The 16,656-nt window shown below is 39.2% G+C and overlaps 1 protein-coding gene across 2 annotated transcripts in view; it reads left to right on the top strand.

Moving 5' to 3' along the window:
- The window catches only part of BASP1 (brain abundant membrane attached signal protein 1), a 163,507-nt gene that overhangs the window by 32,266 nt on the left and 114,585 nt on the right, over positions 1-16,656 (top strand). The gene's annotated exons all lie outside the window — the stretch shown is intronic.

The following is a 16,656-nucleotide window of genomic DNA, read 5'->3' on the forward strand; positions in this document are numbered from 1 at the left end:
AAATTTCCTCTGAGGCATTAAGTCGAAAATATTCATCCATTTTTATTTGAAATTCCTCAAGAAAGTTTGAATCTGCAAGCAATGTATAATTGAACCTCCAAACAGATCTACTACAATCTTTTTCAGCAAATTGAAATTCAATCCAAACTCCAGCATGATCTGACAAAATGATCGGGTGTATGCTGGCTTTTGTAACCTGATAAGTTAATTGATCTGAAACAAAAATGTAATCTATTCTTAAACGATATATGCACATGGGAGCAGAAAGAAAATTCCCGAGCATTAAAATGAAGAATCTGCCATATATCTTTCAAGCCACAGGACTGTACCAAATTATCCAAACCCAAAGATTTTAGTATCTTACTGGGTTGTTTATCCAACAATGGATCCATAACAGCATTAACGTCTCCAGCTACTATTAAATTAGCAGTAGCTAGTGGCAGAATAAACTACTGAAGAGTTTTGAAAAATTCAGATTGATTTGAATTAGGGGCATAAATATTAAGAAGTGTCAGAATATCTTTTCCTGAGCTCATTTTCACTTGAATCCATCTTCCCATAGGATCTGCTGAGATTGCACTAAATGCAGCCGAGCATTTTCTATGTACTAGGATAGCCACCCCCGGCCTGCTTTCCCACAGCAGGAGCGAAAAAACTATGCTTAACCCACTCCCATTCTAACTTGTATGTTTCAATAGCAGATAAGTGAGTTTTCTGAATGAAATATGTCCGCCTCCTGCTGTTTTAAAAATGTAAGTGTTTATTTCCTCTTAATTGGGTGATTAAGCTCATTGACATTTAAGGAAAACAATTTCAAACTCATTGTAAAATTTTAACAGAATGGGACCACGAAAAATAAACCAAAATGACATTTACTCCTATCAACACCAAAAAGCCATTATACATCCATAACCCCTTAAAAAGAAACCCCCTTCCCCCCCCCCAAGATACACTTCCAATATCTAAAACCCAGATATCCCCTATACCCACCCCACACCCATCTCATATTATTACCCGAAAACTTGTAAGCAAACATTTAGGCCGGTAATTACTAACCCCCCACCCCCCAGGATCCAACTGGTTCCCTAAGTTGACCCATAATATACCCCCTAAAATGTACTGAATAATTTTAAATTCCAGGATATTCCCCATTTAGAACATAAAAGGAAGTCATCACTTTATCATAGAAAAGATGCATGAAAATTATTAGACCTCTTAAATAGCTTACCCAAATAAATAACAACAGATTTACTTATGAATGATAGTGTCAGACTTATTAATCTGGATCAATATTTAACCTAATATAAATAATTTTTAAAGTTGAAGTTTATCCCTAAATAAATCACCCTAATAAGAAAGCTTCCCAAATTACTCCCCTTATGGTCAAATAACCTAAATACTAATTGATATTCAGATCAATGAACTTATAAATAAGTATATGTGTTATTTAAAAGTAGCTCGCGAGCCCAAAAAGTGTGGGTACCCTTCTTGTAGGCAGTAAGGGTTCATGCGGTAATCATTTGCTAACCAGTTAGCACACAGTAATATAGCTTTGATATAACTGCTTAGTGCAGGAATTTTCACTCTCTGCCCACCACCCTTGCAAGCTGCATCAAAGAAAAAATGGAAATGTTTTTCCCACTAAATACTACTAGTAAAGCAACTAATAAATAGAGTCAAAAAAACTAGTAGTAGAAAACTTATCTCATAACATCACCATTCTCCAGGTGAGACATGAATCCGAATGGATAATATAGAAATGTCACGTTAAGCTTCATCCATAAAGACCCCCGACAGGCCCTGTTTCGCTAACGCTGCATCAGGGGAAGTCTCTGGAGATGTGACATAAACCATCGCTCTACAGATTCTAGAATCTGTAGAGCGATGGTTTATGTCACATCTCCAGAGACTTCCCCTGATGCAGCGTTAGCGAAACAGGGCCTGTCGGGGGTCTTTATGGATGAAGCTTAACGTGACATTTCTATATTATCCATTCGGGATTCATGTCTCACCTGGAGAATGGTGATGTTATGAGATAAGTTTTTCTACTACTAGTTTTTTTGACTCTATTTATTAGTTGCTTTACTAGTAGTATTTAGTGGAGTTTTTCAGACCTCTTAACGAGGAAACTGAGGTCTTTTCTCCAATTTACTATATTAGCTTATCTCTAAACTATACTTCTCCATAGTAGTGAGTACCTATTGGAATATTTTTTTTGGTGGAATGTTTTTCCTATACCATTAGCGCATGCAGATTTAGCTTTACTAAAGGATGCCTGAGCGCATTCTGCTGTACACTATTCTAAGCTGTGGTAAGCATGCAGTAATGTTGTCACAGCTTAATAAAAAGACCCCTAAGTGTTCTAGCATCTTCCAAGAATTCTCACACACATGCAAATGAACTAAAGTGAGATTCTAGTCCTATTGGGGATGAAACGTGACCAGAATTATTCTTTTTTTTTTTTTTTTAAATTTGACAATCTATGAAATCCCCTTGCATATTTCTAGTTTATATTAGGTAACATTTTATTCCAGCGATGCTCTGGTTTTCTGAAATCCTTTAAACCAGTGGTCTCAAACTCAAACCCTTTGCAGGGCCACATTTTGGATTTGTAGGTACTTGGAGGGCCTCAGAAAAAAATAGTTAATATCTTATTGAAGAAATGACAATTTTGCATGAGGTAAAACTTTATAGTTTTTAAATCTTTCCTTTTGGCTAAGTCTTAATAATAATATTGTAATTCATAGCTAAAGAGACACATGATCAAGAAACTGTTTTATTTTACTTTTGTGATTATGATAAACATACCGAGAGCCTCAAAATAGTCCTGGCGGGCCGCATGTGGCCTCCGGGCCGCAAGTTTGAGACCACTGCTTTAAACTGTCCACTGTAGAGTTTCCCTTTCTTTCCTTCCAGGGGGTAAAAAAGGGGCATGCAGACCTGGGGTTAAAATTTTACACAAACTTTGGCACAGATATTGACAGCGGGATGTGGCCCTGTGTTCTTGCCGTGACTCTGATGCTTCTGTTTCTTAGAGGTGCAATGGTTACAAGATTTCAGCATAAAAATAGGATGTATTTTAAACAGTATGGAAAAATCCCAGTCTACTCTGTGGTGTTGCATAGTTGCTGACTAAGGTGCATGAAATGTCAGTGCAGGAAACGGAGGTCAGCGTCTTGGTTTGTGGTGTTAACATAAACCACTTTGGGTGAATCTCTTCATGAGAAGGTGGTTAATAAACTCCTTTAAATAAATATATAAACTTTCTGTGGTTGCTTAACCTTAGAGTGGTGTGGGGTTTTTTTGTTTTTTTTTAAAGATATGCCTCTGTTTTGTCTTTTAGAAACATATAAACCATTTGAATATGCAAGGAATGCTTCTGAAGACTTCCACAACATTCTGGTTTTAATCATTCAAGTTCTCTATTAAGAGCTTAATTTGTAGCTCAGAGGCTGTTTCTTGTCCTGAACCTAATGGAATATAATGTTCATGGTCTAGGCTGGAATGCCACTTAATGGGAGGTGTGTGTGTGAATATTTTAAAAGATTCTCTGATATGGACTCTAAGCATTGATCTGGTATTGTAGTGGTGGTTGCCAATATTAATACTCGCATATAGGGAGGGTATGCCTACATTTGAACTTGGAGCCAGATTAATTTGCCAGTCTAGAGTACTTTGGTATAATGAGCGCTACAGTTGGTCACTATTGAGTGTAACCTTTGTGGACAGGAAGAAATGACCAAAAAGGTTGGACAGAATTCCAGCGTGGAGTCCTTGCTATGTACAAATGATGTTTTCCATTTGTCAGCTGCCTCTCTTCTCATAATTTCCAAGGTTGTGGTCCTGGAGGAGAAGTGTGTGGTTGTTTTTTTACAGCAAATTGCTGTATAAATAAGACTAACACTTTCACAAGTGCAGGGACTAGAGTCAGCTGGCATCCACAGAATTCTAGACATTTTGAGGAGCATAATCAAAACAAATGTTTAAGTCTGTTTTGGGCCTAAGGTGCTAGTCATCCAAAAGTCCATTCTCGAAAAATGTCCCCCCCCCCCCAATTTTTTTTTATTTTTTAAAATCGTCTAATTCTATATCCAGCCGTTTGATTGTCCAGACCGCTAGTACATCTATTTTTATACTACATTCTCTTCCAAAAAATCGTACAAGTCTAAAACACCTAGAACAAGACCTTTTGAACGTGAGAGGGGCCAGCAAAGTGAAGAACTGACCACCCAGACATTGCAACAGAGTAGTGGGGCTCTGAACTTCACAATAAGGGTGCCACATAAACATCTCACCACAACTCTCTTGAAGGTCATAGTGAGTCCCTCGAAACACCCCTAAAACCTACTATACCTACCTGACCCACCCACCTAACCCTTACGGCTGCAGGTGACACCTACATGGCAGTAGAGTAGGGTTTTGCAGTTTTTTGGTGGACTCACATTTTCCATCATGAATGTAGTGGTTATAGTGGCTTATGGGCCTGGATCCTCCTCTCTATGAGCCCACCCCCCAGACTACTTAAGCCACCTCTGTGGAACTCTACTAGGCTTTCCTATGCCAGGTGCTGATGTTCTGGAGGAAGGTATGTATGTTTTTATTCCAATTTTTATGGTGGTGTGGATAGGAGGGGGTTAGTGATCACTGGGAAGTGTGGGGGTCCGTACCTTGTATCTGCAGTGGTTATCTGGTCACTTTGGATACCTTCTGGGCACTTAGACCTGTTTTTAGATCACCTAAGTCACAATGTATAAATTCGTCCAGACTGCTTCATAAAACTTTTGATTAGCCCTGCAGTACGACTAAGTCTAGGTCGGCCCACATCCCACCCTAACCACTCCTTCAAAAACACACTTTTTAAGTTCTGGGTGCACAGTGGGATTCAGAAGCCTAAAAAGTCTCTGGATAAGTCTAAAAACCCCTTTCGATTATCGGCACTTGGACAATCTGTCTGACAGAAAGAAAGACAGCGGGAGAGAGAGAGACAGAAAAAAACAGACAGGGGTAGGGAGAGAGACAGAAAGAAAGGCAGACATATATTCTAGCACCCGTTAATGTAACGGGCTTAAAGACTAGTTACTAATAAAACTATCTTTTGTAACTGTTGCTGTCACAAGGTCTTTTATTATGGGCTGATGATAAGATATCGCAGCCAATCTTATTATTCTTCATCATAAGGAATATGGGGACAGACTTAAAAGATCTCAATATGCATACTTTGGAGGAAAGGCAAAAGAGAGGAATAGAGACATTTGAATACTTACATGGCATAAATGCGCATGAGGTGAGTCTTTCATTTGAAAGGAAACTCCAGAATGAGAGGGCATAAGATGAATTAAAAGGTGATGGACTGAGAAGTAATCTAAGAAAATATGTTTTTACAGAAAGGGTGGTAAATGCATGAATAGGCTCCCGGTAGAGGTGGTAGAGACAAAAACTGTGTCTGAATTCAAGAAAGCATGGGACAGGTACATGGGATTAGGGAATGGAGGAGATAGTGAATGCTGTGGGTGGGCAGACTGGATGGGCCATTTGGCCTTTATCTGCTATCATATTCCATCTTTCTATATATTTTCCACTCTGGCATTGTTCATTGGGTGCTATTACTGAGATATGTCTTTGGTTACTGCTAGTGGTTTCTGTGGAATCATTTTTCCCTAGACATTTACGTGCCCAGAAGATTGCAAATCAGAGAGTTGTTACTGCCCTAAGCAGAATATACCTAGATCTGTGTGATTTTTCCGTATAACCAATTCCTACTACATATTGATAGTACTCTGTAGCTGAAAGAGTAAATATATTAATACAGCTCAGCACATCCATCCAATGGCATCTTCTGTTCCTAGAAAGGACAACTATATCTCCCCCATCTTTATCATCTCCTTTCATAGATAGGTTTCCTCTTAGCAAGGAGAGAAGTAGCCTAATATGTTAGAGCAGAGGGCAGAAAACTAGGAAAGCCAGAGTTCAATTCCTTAGCATCCCAACCAGTCCAGTCCAGAACTAGTGGTTAATGGACAGAATCACTAGTTCTGAACTGGTTTGGTAGGTCTAAAGAAAAATAGAAAACTAAACTATTGGTAATTTTTCCATTTTGCTACTGCTCAAGGCAAGTCATTTATAACCCACCATTGGCTCAGGAGCAAACTTAAATTATAAGTCCTCTAGGGACAGGGAAATATTATTTGAGTTAGTTCTGAAAACGGTGTGAACTAAATCTAAAAGTACAAATACAAACCCATTTCATTTATTGTCTCCTGGAGCCACCAGACATTTTTCAGAACTTACATTGGGAGAATTTCTGTTTTTGGAAAGCCATTTTTGTGATGGCATGTAGAGTGTGAGCCTGTCTTTGAGACCCCTCTTAGATATACTCCTGAGGAGGTCAGGAACACAGGAACTGTGGAGACAGAAGAAAACATTAGCATAATAGAAAAATGTGGCGTGAAGAACTCCAGCTTCCATACTAGACAATTTCTCGTAAAATATTCACGTGGCATAACCTGTTTTTGGAATCTTCAGACTGAAGGAAGTATGAGGATGTATCTATCTGCCGTCATCTACTATGTTACTACTCCAAAGGGAATCCTGTGGTATGTCCTTATTGGGATTTAAAGGTGAAAACTATCCAGGTCAATAGCACTGCTTGAATAGAAAGAGGAAGCTAGCCCAGCTTATCTCAAGGGACTAAAGATGAGAATGGCTGTCCCTAATTAGCATAGAATTAGCAGTTTTAAGAGAAAGTGACTACTACAGTTGTTAATTCTAGTTCCTGAACTACTCATTCCTTGGTTTTATATACAGTATATGAAAAACTTTGACATTTCAGGCTAGTGCAATGAATTCATGATGGGATGTTCTTATTCCCCAAACTCTTAAACTTACTTGTTTGAAAAATATTTGACAATTGCAATTTGTATTTGTTCAGAAATATTTGATACTTATGATGCTATTTATTGTTTGTTTAGCCTTCTTTTTTTTTTTTTTTTTTTTTTACTGTGAACCATCTTTGAGAAATATTGCAATTTGTATTTTTCTGAGAAGCACTTAATATTTGTATTGTGATTTGCTGTTTGTCCAGTTTTTCTTATTGTAAACTGCCTTGAACTGATGGTTTGGTGGTATATAAGAATAAAATTATTATTATTATTGTGAGCTCAGAGCTCCTACTTTAAATAGCATGTGTGTTTCTGGTGAGATACTTATTTATTTGGATATTATTAACTGCCTTTATGAAGAAATTCGCCCAAGGTGGCAAACAGCTTGACACAATAAAGCTTACAATTTGCAGGTCCACGATTGTGGAACCAGTTGCCAGGTCATTTGAGATTATGTAAGGAGTTAAAATCTTTCAAATAATAATAATAATAATAATTTTATTTCTTATATACCGCTATACCCTAAGTCGAATTGAAAACTTAAGACCATAAGAAGTTGCTGCTTCTGGGTCAGACCAGTGGTCCTTTGTGCTCAGCAGTCTGCTCCCGCGGCGGCCCCCAGGTCAAAGACCAGTGCCATGAGACCAGCCCTATCTGCATATGTTCCGGTTCAGCAGGAACTTGTCTAACTTTGTCTTGGGTGTTTTCCCCTATAACAGCCTCCCGAAGAACATTCCAGTTTTCCACCACTCTCTGGGTGAAGAAGAACTTCCTTACGTTTGTACGGAATCTGTCCCCTTTTAACTTTAGAGAGTGCCCTCTCGTTCTCCCTACCTTGGAACAACCTGTGAAAGATAGGGAATATATCCTTGAGAGTGGAGAGGCTTCTGTTTAGGAGATTAATTTGTCAAACAGTGGTTTTAATTGATTTTCGGAATGCGGCCTAAGTCAGATTGGTTTTATTTATGTAGTTATACAATGTCAATACAATACAAATGAAACACTTCTAATAGGCATGTATTAAGAACATTCAAATACAATTCAAATAGATATGTTGCTCACACTGTACAATATAGTGAAATATTTTAATAGCCGAGGGGAGGGGAATGAAGCTGAGACACATAGGGCAAGGGAGTCATTAGGATAAATAGATGGGTGATTAAACTGAATGCATATTTGCATATGTACAGCTGAAAAAGATGTGAGGAATTGGACTAGTTTGCTATACACTCTCTAACTTAGACCAATTGTGTGAGTGGATAGTCAAAACAAATCCAAAAAGACTACAGTGAAAGGCGAGCACCAATATTTTATTGACATTTATTGATTTTTAATCAAAGTTCCTGCCCCTCGTACATTCCTCTCTGCAGTTTCTTTTTTTTTTTTTTTTGATGAATGGAGAGTCACCATACAGTACAGTGCTCCCCTGCGAATTCGTTGTCCAGTCATTCGCGGTATTTTACGACCGCAAAGGGGAGACAGGAGAGGGCAACTGGAGGACCGGCAAGTGAAGGAAATCACTCGCGGTATGCTCAGACTGCCTCTTCCTATACTAAAGTTGGGTCTCATCAATCAGGAGCTGCGTGTCAAAGGTACAGATCTTAGAGACCTCCAAAAGTTGTATAGAGGGCTAACTTTATTCTTGGACCTTGAAAGTAAAGGGAAGAATTAAGGTATCAATAGCTAGTGCAGTTTTTGCAGGAAGGATGTTGTGGTCACACTGTTTGCAGTCTTCTTATCTAGCATTCTGAATTACCACAGCTATGATTAGCTTTCATTTTTAATGCAATTTAAGCATTTTCCTATAGTCGTTAACCGCCTATCTTGATTCACTGGTCTTGTATGCCGAGCCCCAACTGCTATGCAGTTGTGACTTGGGAAGATCAACTAGTGGCAATTGCAGAAACTCCTGTCGTGAAGGCAATGAAATGGAATATTGCACAGAGCAGCGATTAGACTCGGTATGTGTTTCAGAGTTGTTCAGTTACTGTATGTGCTCCTTCTGTTTTTCTAATCAGCATTTCAAAAGCACATTTCATCAGGGTAAATGCATTGTTGTTTGCATATCTTGTTTAAAAAAATGGGAACTGTGAAGTAATATTTCCTCTTCATTGTTCATGCACTATGTGCATGTTCTGTTTTGAGTAACCAAAATAACTTTTATGCTGCCCTCAACCCTTTCAGCAAGATTCTTCTAAAGACTCCAGCATTTCTGAAGATCATTTTAGTATTAAAAGGAAGTTTGCTTCTTCCCATGACAAACAGCCTGATGGGAAAATGTTAAATCCTTCAAAGAAGAAATTGCAGCAATTTTGTTTACATTTTTTTTTAATCAATATATTATGTGGTTTAAATTTTTTTATTTTTTTATTTTTATGAGAGAAGATGTCAATAGTTTGAAAACACTGGTTCTCTTGATAAATTTTTTATGGTTTATTTGAAATAGGGAGGGTTTTTTTTTCCAGATGCAAGCATCAAAAACCATTTACCGTAGTTCATTCTATTTTCGCCAACAACATTTTGCCGTCCTTGTCCAATCCATCATCCTCTCCAAACTAGATTACTGCAATGCCATCTACTTAAGCCTATAAAAAAAAGTCTTCAAAGACTCCAGCTAATCCACAATACTGCAGCCAAGTTGATCTTTGCAAAACGCAAGTCTGACCATGTCTCCCCACTCCTAGCCAAACTTCACTGGCTCCCAGTGATTTCCAGAATCCATTTCAAATGCTCCTGCCTGGCTTTTAAGATCATTCACGGCATCCTTCCTCCCTTAATCCCACTATTTTATAACTCCTCGAGTCCTGACTCTACTAGACCCGCCCAAAGGTATAAACTATCCTTCCCCTCTCTACACGGTATTCGCTATGCAGGCAAACTGGGAAAATCCCTTCTCTTCAGAATCACAGGTCTTTGGAATGACCTTACTACCCCGCTGCGGAACCTGGGCTCCCTCCAATTATTCCGCAAGCAACTGAAAACCTGGCTTTTCACTAAAATGTAATTCTGTCCCCCTTACTCTTCTCTTCTATATATAAGTTCATGTAAACCTTTTTTTTCCTTCTCTTCCTATATTTTAAGTTCTTGTAAACCGTGCCAAGCTCCACATCCGTGGAGATGATGCGGTATATAAACTTAAGGTTTAGTTTAGTTTAGATGTTACAGTCCATTTACAGTATTTCTTCTCAGTGATGTTACAGTCCAAAAGACTTTCTTCTGAGAATTTGCCTGAAATGATACAGTAAGTGATGCATTCTGCTGCACATGGAGGGAGGCTTGATCAGATTTTAAAACTAGTAAGTCCAAATTTCATGCACAACTGCTGGTGTTTGGAGGTACTGTATTCACATTTTAGAAGCCAAGAGAAATTTGGATCAGTAGAACACATTAACTTTTGCTACATGACTCCTTTTACTGATCAGAAAAATATACCTTCACATTGTAGTTTGTATCCTGTTTTAAGTTTACATAAATAAAGTAAAAAAGAGCTTTCCAGAGGGCAGCTTATAGATGCATTTCATGAAATGTATAGTACTTAATGTGCACAGATGAGGTTTGGGAGACACTAATATAGCTTTACATTATAACCTACTGTCAACACTAATTCTAGACGCTGGTTTCAAGCCATATGTAGCTGCTCCTAATTGCCAGAATGTTGAGTAGCCAACAGGTGTAAAAATCCACCATGGCCCAAGAGAAAGTACTCGACAAATGTAGGTGTCCTGTTAATATTGTATGCCTACCCATGGACCAGGACTATGGAGTTGGTGTCGGAGTCAGAAGCAATTTTGGGTAGTGTTAGAATTGGTAAAGATGTACAAATCTTGACTCAAGCTTAAAAATTAAAAAAAAAACCAACCAAATAAATTATAATGTATGGTAATTTTATCTTTTATGCTTTAAATCCAGGACAAAGATATGTATATTTAAAGTTATATTTACCAGTATTTCAGATTCAGAATAAAAAACATTTAAAGCCTAATTTCAGTAGGAGTTATAGTTGGGCAACAGAATAATAGAAGAGTTGGAGTCAAAGGTTTGATGTGGTGACTCCACAGCCCTGCCACTGACAAACCAGTTGTCGTTTACCTAAATACATACACACCTCCATATTTACCTTTAGCAATCCATGAACCTAGCTAGATATATTTATTGCTCCTTCAGGCTGCCAGCCCTAAACAGCTCCAGTTAAGTTCCCATCAGAGCATTTTCGGTTGTGGTGGGATTGCAGTCCCCTTGTTTTTACTGAGCAGGGGAGGGGGCTTGAGTGGGTTGAAGGGGGAGATTCATTTCTGGGCATCTAGTTTGATACTTGTGTAATGGGGGAGGGTGATATTTAGACTGGGAGTTAGCTGGGCTGACTCCTGTGGTCAGTGTTGAGCCTGGATATTCAATACCAGGCCATTTCTGGTGACTGGCATTGAATATCCAGTTTATTTTTGGCTGCTATAAACTTTGCTGATTGGCTTGTTAAGTTTATAACAGCCAAAGAGAGACTAGCTATTTAAGTGGCTTGATTTGGCCGCTAAACATAACTGACTAGCACTTTAAATTTCATGGATAGCAAGCTATCTGCTAGCCACTAAGTGCTAATTCTCGTATTCAGTGGCCATCTCATGTTGAATATTACCATTTAGCTGACCAAGTGCTATTTAACCGGCTAGGAGCCACTCCTGGCCATTTGAATATCTGGCTGTTGCACTATAAAACCATCTCCATATGCTAGAAGGTGTTCCAGCAGTAAATCTCCTTAAATACAACTGAACTTCGATAGTAATAATCGAATGCATTACATTTTCTTGAAGCTCTTTGCTTTCATTTACCAAGTTACAAGCCACACCTACAGGATCATCTTGCTTTTCTATTACAAGATGATTTAGGAGAGATCTTGGTTATTTTTCAACCAGAGGCTAGATTGTTCATAAAAGAAATTTCAGCATGAGAGTGAAGGCCATTATTTAAACAATGCAGCACATACCTTTTAACCTCTACCATATTGTCTCCACCCCTTCTCCTTCAAGCTGGCTCTGCCCCATCATACTCCTGCTTTTTTTTCTCATCCTATATTTTTTCTGGAGACTTGTTTGTAAAAATATCTTTAATTAGTTGGTTTTTGGTTTTATTTTTCTCAGCACCAAGTATCTTACAATAGCTTTAAACTTCATGGTGCTTTCTGTTTTATGAAATTAGAGTATGATTTTAAGAATCTAAGAACATAAGAATACCCTTATTGGGTCAGACCAATGATACATCTAGCCCAGTAACCCGTCTTCACGGTGGTCAATCCAGATCACTAATACCTGAAAAAAAACCCCAAATGGCAACATTCTATGCAACTTAGAGCTCCAAATCACCAAAAACTGTGTAAAATAAAACAATAAGGGTTCCGTAATAAAAACTTAAAACATGTCTTAAAAACCTGCCCAAGTCGGCACTTGGACGAACTAAAAGACAGGTTGTCCAAGTTATTTTTTGGACATACCCAGGGACTTTTTAGGCCTCTGAATGCCGCTGTGCGCCTAGAGCTGAAAGGGGCATACTTGGAGGAGTGGTTGGGGATGGATGTGGGCCAACCTAGACTTAGTCGTCCTGCGGGGATAATCAAATGTTTTACTAGACTTCTTGGACAGAACTTATACGTTGTGGGTTTAGACGATCTAAAAACAGGTATAAGTGCCCAAAAAGTATCCAAAGTGACCAGATTACCACTGCAGAGACAAAGTAAAGACCCCCCCAGTGTTCACTGACCCCCTCACCCCCCACCAAATATCAGAATAAAAACGTACATACCTGTCTCAGAACATCAGCGCCTAGTATAATAATAATAACAATAACAGTTTATATACCGCAGGACCGTGAAGTTCTATGCGGTTTAAAATGATTAAAAGATGGTACAACTTGAATGGAATAAACAGAGTTAACAGCTAATGATTATGATTAACAGCTATTGATTAACAGTTATTTTGGAGTAAGAATTGTACAGGTCAGCTGCCTAAATACTTCAGGAACAGATATGTTTTTAGGCGTTTCCTAAATTCCCCATACGTAGTAGGCGTAAGCAATTGATCTACATCTTTACCCCATAATGCTGCCTGATGTGAGAGAAGGTGTTGATCATGTCTTAAGTTTACATCTTCTAACTGGAGGGGAAACAAAGTTCAAGTGTGAGCTTCTCTTATGTCAGTTGGCTGAGAAAGAGAAAAGGTCAGTTATATATTTAGGGGCTAGACCAAATATGCCTTAAAGCAAAAACAAGCGAACTTAAACTTCACACGCGCCTCCATAGGAAAGCCTAGTTAGACACAGGTCTCTCAAATAGCCTGTGGGTGGGCTAGTGAACCATAGAGAGGAGGACCCAGGCCCATAAGCCATTCTAACCACTAAATGTGGGTGGAACATGTGCACCCCCCAAAACCCTAATGCACTGCCATATTGGTGGCACCTACAGCCATAAGGGCTACTTGGGATGTAGACAGGTGGGCATAGTGTGTTTTGGGGGGCTCACCATAACCTATAAGGGAGTTCTGTGAGATGTTTATGTAGCATCCTTTTTGTGAAGTTCACAGCAGTGCCCTGTAAGGTACACCACTACTCTGTTGCTTTCTCTGGGTGGCCAGTCCATCACAGTGCTGGCCCCTCTCATGTCCAGAAGATCTTATTCTGTGCGTTTAGGACTTGGATGAAATTTTGGTTGAGAATGTGGTATAAAGATAGACAACCTGGCGGTCTGGAAGAACAAAAGTCTGGATATCCAGATAGATGGTTCTAAAAAAAAAAGAAATTTAGACATATTTTTTGAGAATGGACATTTTCCTGCTGCCAACTTTGGGCGTCTAGAGCCATACGTCCGAATCGGACTTAGACGTATCTTTTGATTATGCCCCTCAACCTGTTTTGGAGGTATGCCAGCATCGGGTCTGAAGAAGAGGTGGGGGGCTAGAGATTATGTCCTGGGGAAAGAAGGGACCACAGGATTATTGGGGCATGCCACTGGCCGCAGGCCTTGCATTGAAAAATAGTGATCTAGTGATGGCTGCCTCAACCCAATCCTCTGGGCACATCAAGTTCCATCAGGTTTTCTGGATATGCATGAGATGTATGGGATGCACTTCCTCCTTGATATGCCAATCTATCTCGTGCATATTCATTATGGATGTCCAGGAAACCTGATGGGATTTGGTTCGCTCCAAGGACTGGGTTGAGAAGCCCTGACCTAGAGAAACATGTTCTGGGAGTTTATCTGTTAGGATATGCCCTGATAACTTGACATTCAATCGCTCTGCTTCTCTGCAGGATAGTCTTCCTTTCCCTTAAGTTGTTTAGTTACAAATATCTACCTTGTGAGGATGAGTCTGAATAAAAACTCATTCTCCATGGAGTATTACACCTGACTGTTGAGTAGATTTTGGATTGTCATTGGCCACTGAAAAATTGAACTTGAGTGAGCTTGGATAATAATTTTCTGGGCAAGTTGTCATCCGTGCTTGGGGAAATTTGCTTCTCCTTATGTCAATAGCTGTAGAACTTAAAAGAATAGGAATGGAAAGTTTCAGACTTGGTTTTACTTCCTCAGTTCAGGGGTCGGTAGACTTTTTTTCTTTTTGGATAAGCTAACGGCAGATATTCTTTTGCATTCAGTAAGTAATAGAACTTACTGTGTGAGAGAGAGCAATCCTGATCTGTCTCCCTCAGTACAATATCACAGGACTCCTGGTCTGTACACACCGTTGATGAGACAATCTTTTCTGGCAGCCTCCCAGGAATGCTTTTACAAATGGACCATACCACCACCTTAAAATCTCATGTGAAGGGGGACCCATTATAGCTGAGAATCTACAGAGCTCCTGTGAAACTAACTGACCCATAGTCAATCAACTGTTTACTTTATTACATACTACTATTAAGATCTTATTCTTCCCCTGTTTTTTAAAGAACTAACTACAGTTTTGCATCTGGAAGTTTCACTTTGCTATGAGTGGAAATGCTCTAGTTTTTGACACTTAAATGGCAAGAGGATAGAAACCTAGCTACTGGCATAGCAAGAGGAGACAGTGCCTACTATTCTATTCCAAGGCAATTGGGGGGGGGGGGGAGAAGGTGTCTCTTTAACTGCACTACCCTCCCCGGTACCTCTTAAAGCCACCTGTTCTTTGTCTACAGCAAGCAGAGACTCCTATCTGCTGCTTGCACCAGCTTTATTCTTCCCTCTAATGTAACTTCCTGGTCCCGTGTGCAGGAAGTTACATCAGAGAGAGAGTTTGGGGCCTGCTTGAGCAGCGGATAAGAGTCTCTTCTCACTGCTGGTGAAAAATACAAGGATTTAAGAGGTCTTGTTGGGAGGGGAGTGCTGTTAAGATACACCTTCATTGCCAGAGGGTGGGGGAGAGGATATGTACTGAGAGTTTTCAGCTGGGGGATCCCTATCAGCCACATTGCTGCTGTGCTGTTGGGTGGTACCCCCAGCTAAGATGGTGCCTGGGGTGCTCTGCCCCCATTGAACCTACCATAGGGCACGCTTGTTCAAAGCAATAGTGAATGACTTGTGTACTTCCACAAAAAGTTTTAACTTCTAATCACTGAGCAGACCAAATGGGCCTTGTTGATCTTCATTTGCTGTCCTGTGCTATGTTATAATACAATACAACAATACATGCCCCTACACAAAAAAGTAGGCCATACCCTTGATCTTGTATGGTACCACTGGAGTATCTTAAGAATCAGCATTTCCGTAAGCTCATAGCATGACAGCTTTTTATTTTGAAATTTTGGGCCCAGAGTAGGGGGGAGAAGAAATGCAGTCAGCACTATTAGGCCAAGAAAGACTTATTTTAGGAAATCTTATCCAAATCATTGAGCCTACCCCTCAGATTGCACTAATTAAAGAGGAATAACGTTGGCTAGTGTATGGGATGCTGAAATGAATAAGGCTTTAATATTATGGCTCCTGAGATAGCAGCTCATTTCAATTTTCAATATGACCACTATCTGGTATTCAGTAGATCTTTTAAATATAAATTAAGAATTCAGACAAGTGAACACCAATCATATATGCAGCCCTGTCAGTTACAACTAGAGTTATATAGTAATTTAAAACTGCATAAAGAAGGATTTTATTTTCCTGATTCTGGAGCAGTCTTTAATAAACAGAAGGTAGTAGATGGGTTCCTTCTACTCAGATGTTCTTGAAACTTCTCTGGTTTATTCCCCAAATTGTGTGGTAGATTTGCAAGGCCCTTCCAGGATAAGATTGGCGTGATAAACTGGGAAGGTATAGATTAGGTAGATAAGTGTGAATGACTGAATTGCCATTCATTATCCATCTCTTTATAATGATTATCCAAAAGTGAAACCAATCCAAGAGAATCTTTACAGGATTGAAAATTAGGGACCACATCCCTACATCACTCCTTTAAAAAAAATAAGATTTAAGGTTTTAAAAAGAACAGGATCTTCATATGCTGCTCTAGTACGTCCCCGTTTATCTGCTAAGATTGTCTGTCACAAGAAGGGTTATTAGGACTCTCAGAGAGATTCCTTGTGCTTTTTAAGAAAGTGATCTTTTTTTTAGAAATTCTTCTTCAAAACTTTTGAACTTAGTTCTTGAGGAGGTTTTTTTTTTGGTTTTGTTTTTTTAAATCCTTGGTAAAATTATCAGTGGGTAGCCATGCTAGGCTGATGTAATAAGACCTAGATATTGAGAAAAGTTTCATTCCACACAAAAGCTGATGGGCAGTATAACTGCGTGGGATATGCTTATGTAAGCAAGATATCGTAAATT

This window comes from Geotrypetes seraphini, chromosome 2 (genome assembly GCF_902459505.1).
Source record: "Geotrypetes seraphini chromosome 2, aGeoSer1.1, whole genome shotgun sequence".
Classification (NCBI taxonomy): domain Eukaryota; kingdom Metazoa; phylum Chordata; class Amphibia; order Gymnophiona; family Dermophiidae; genus Geotrypetes; species Geotrypetes seraphini.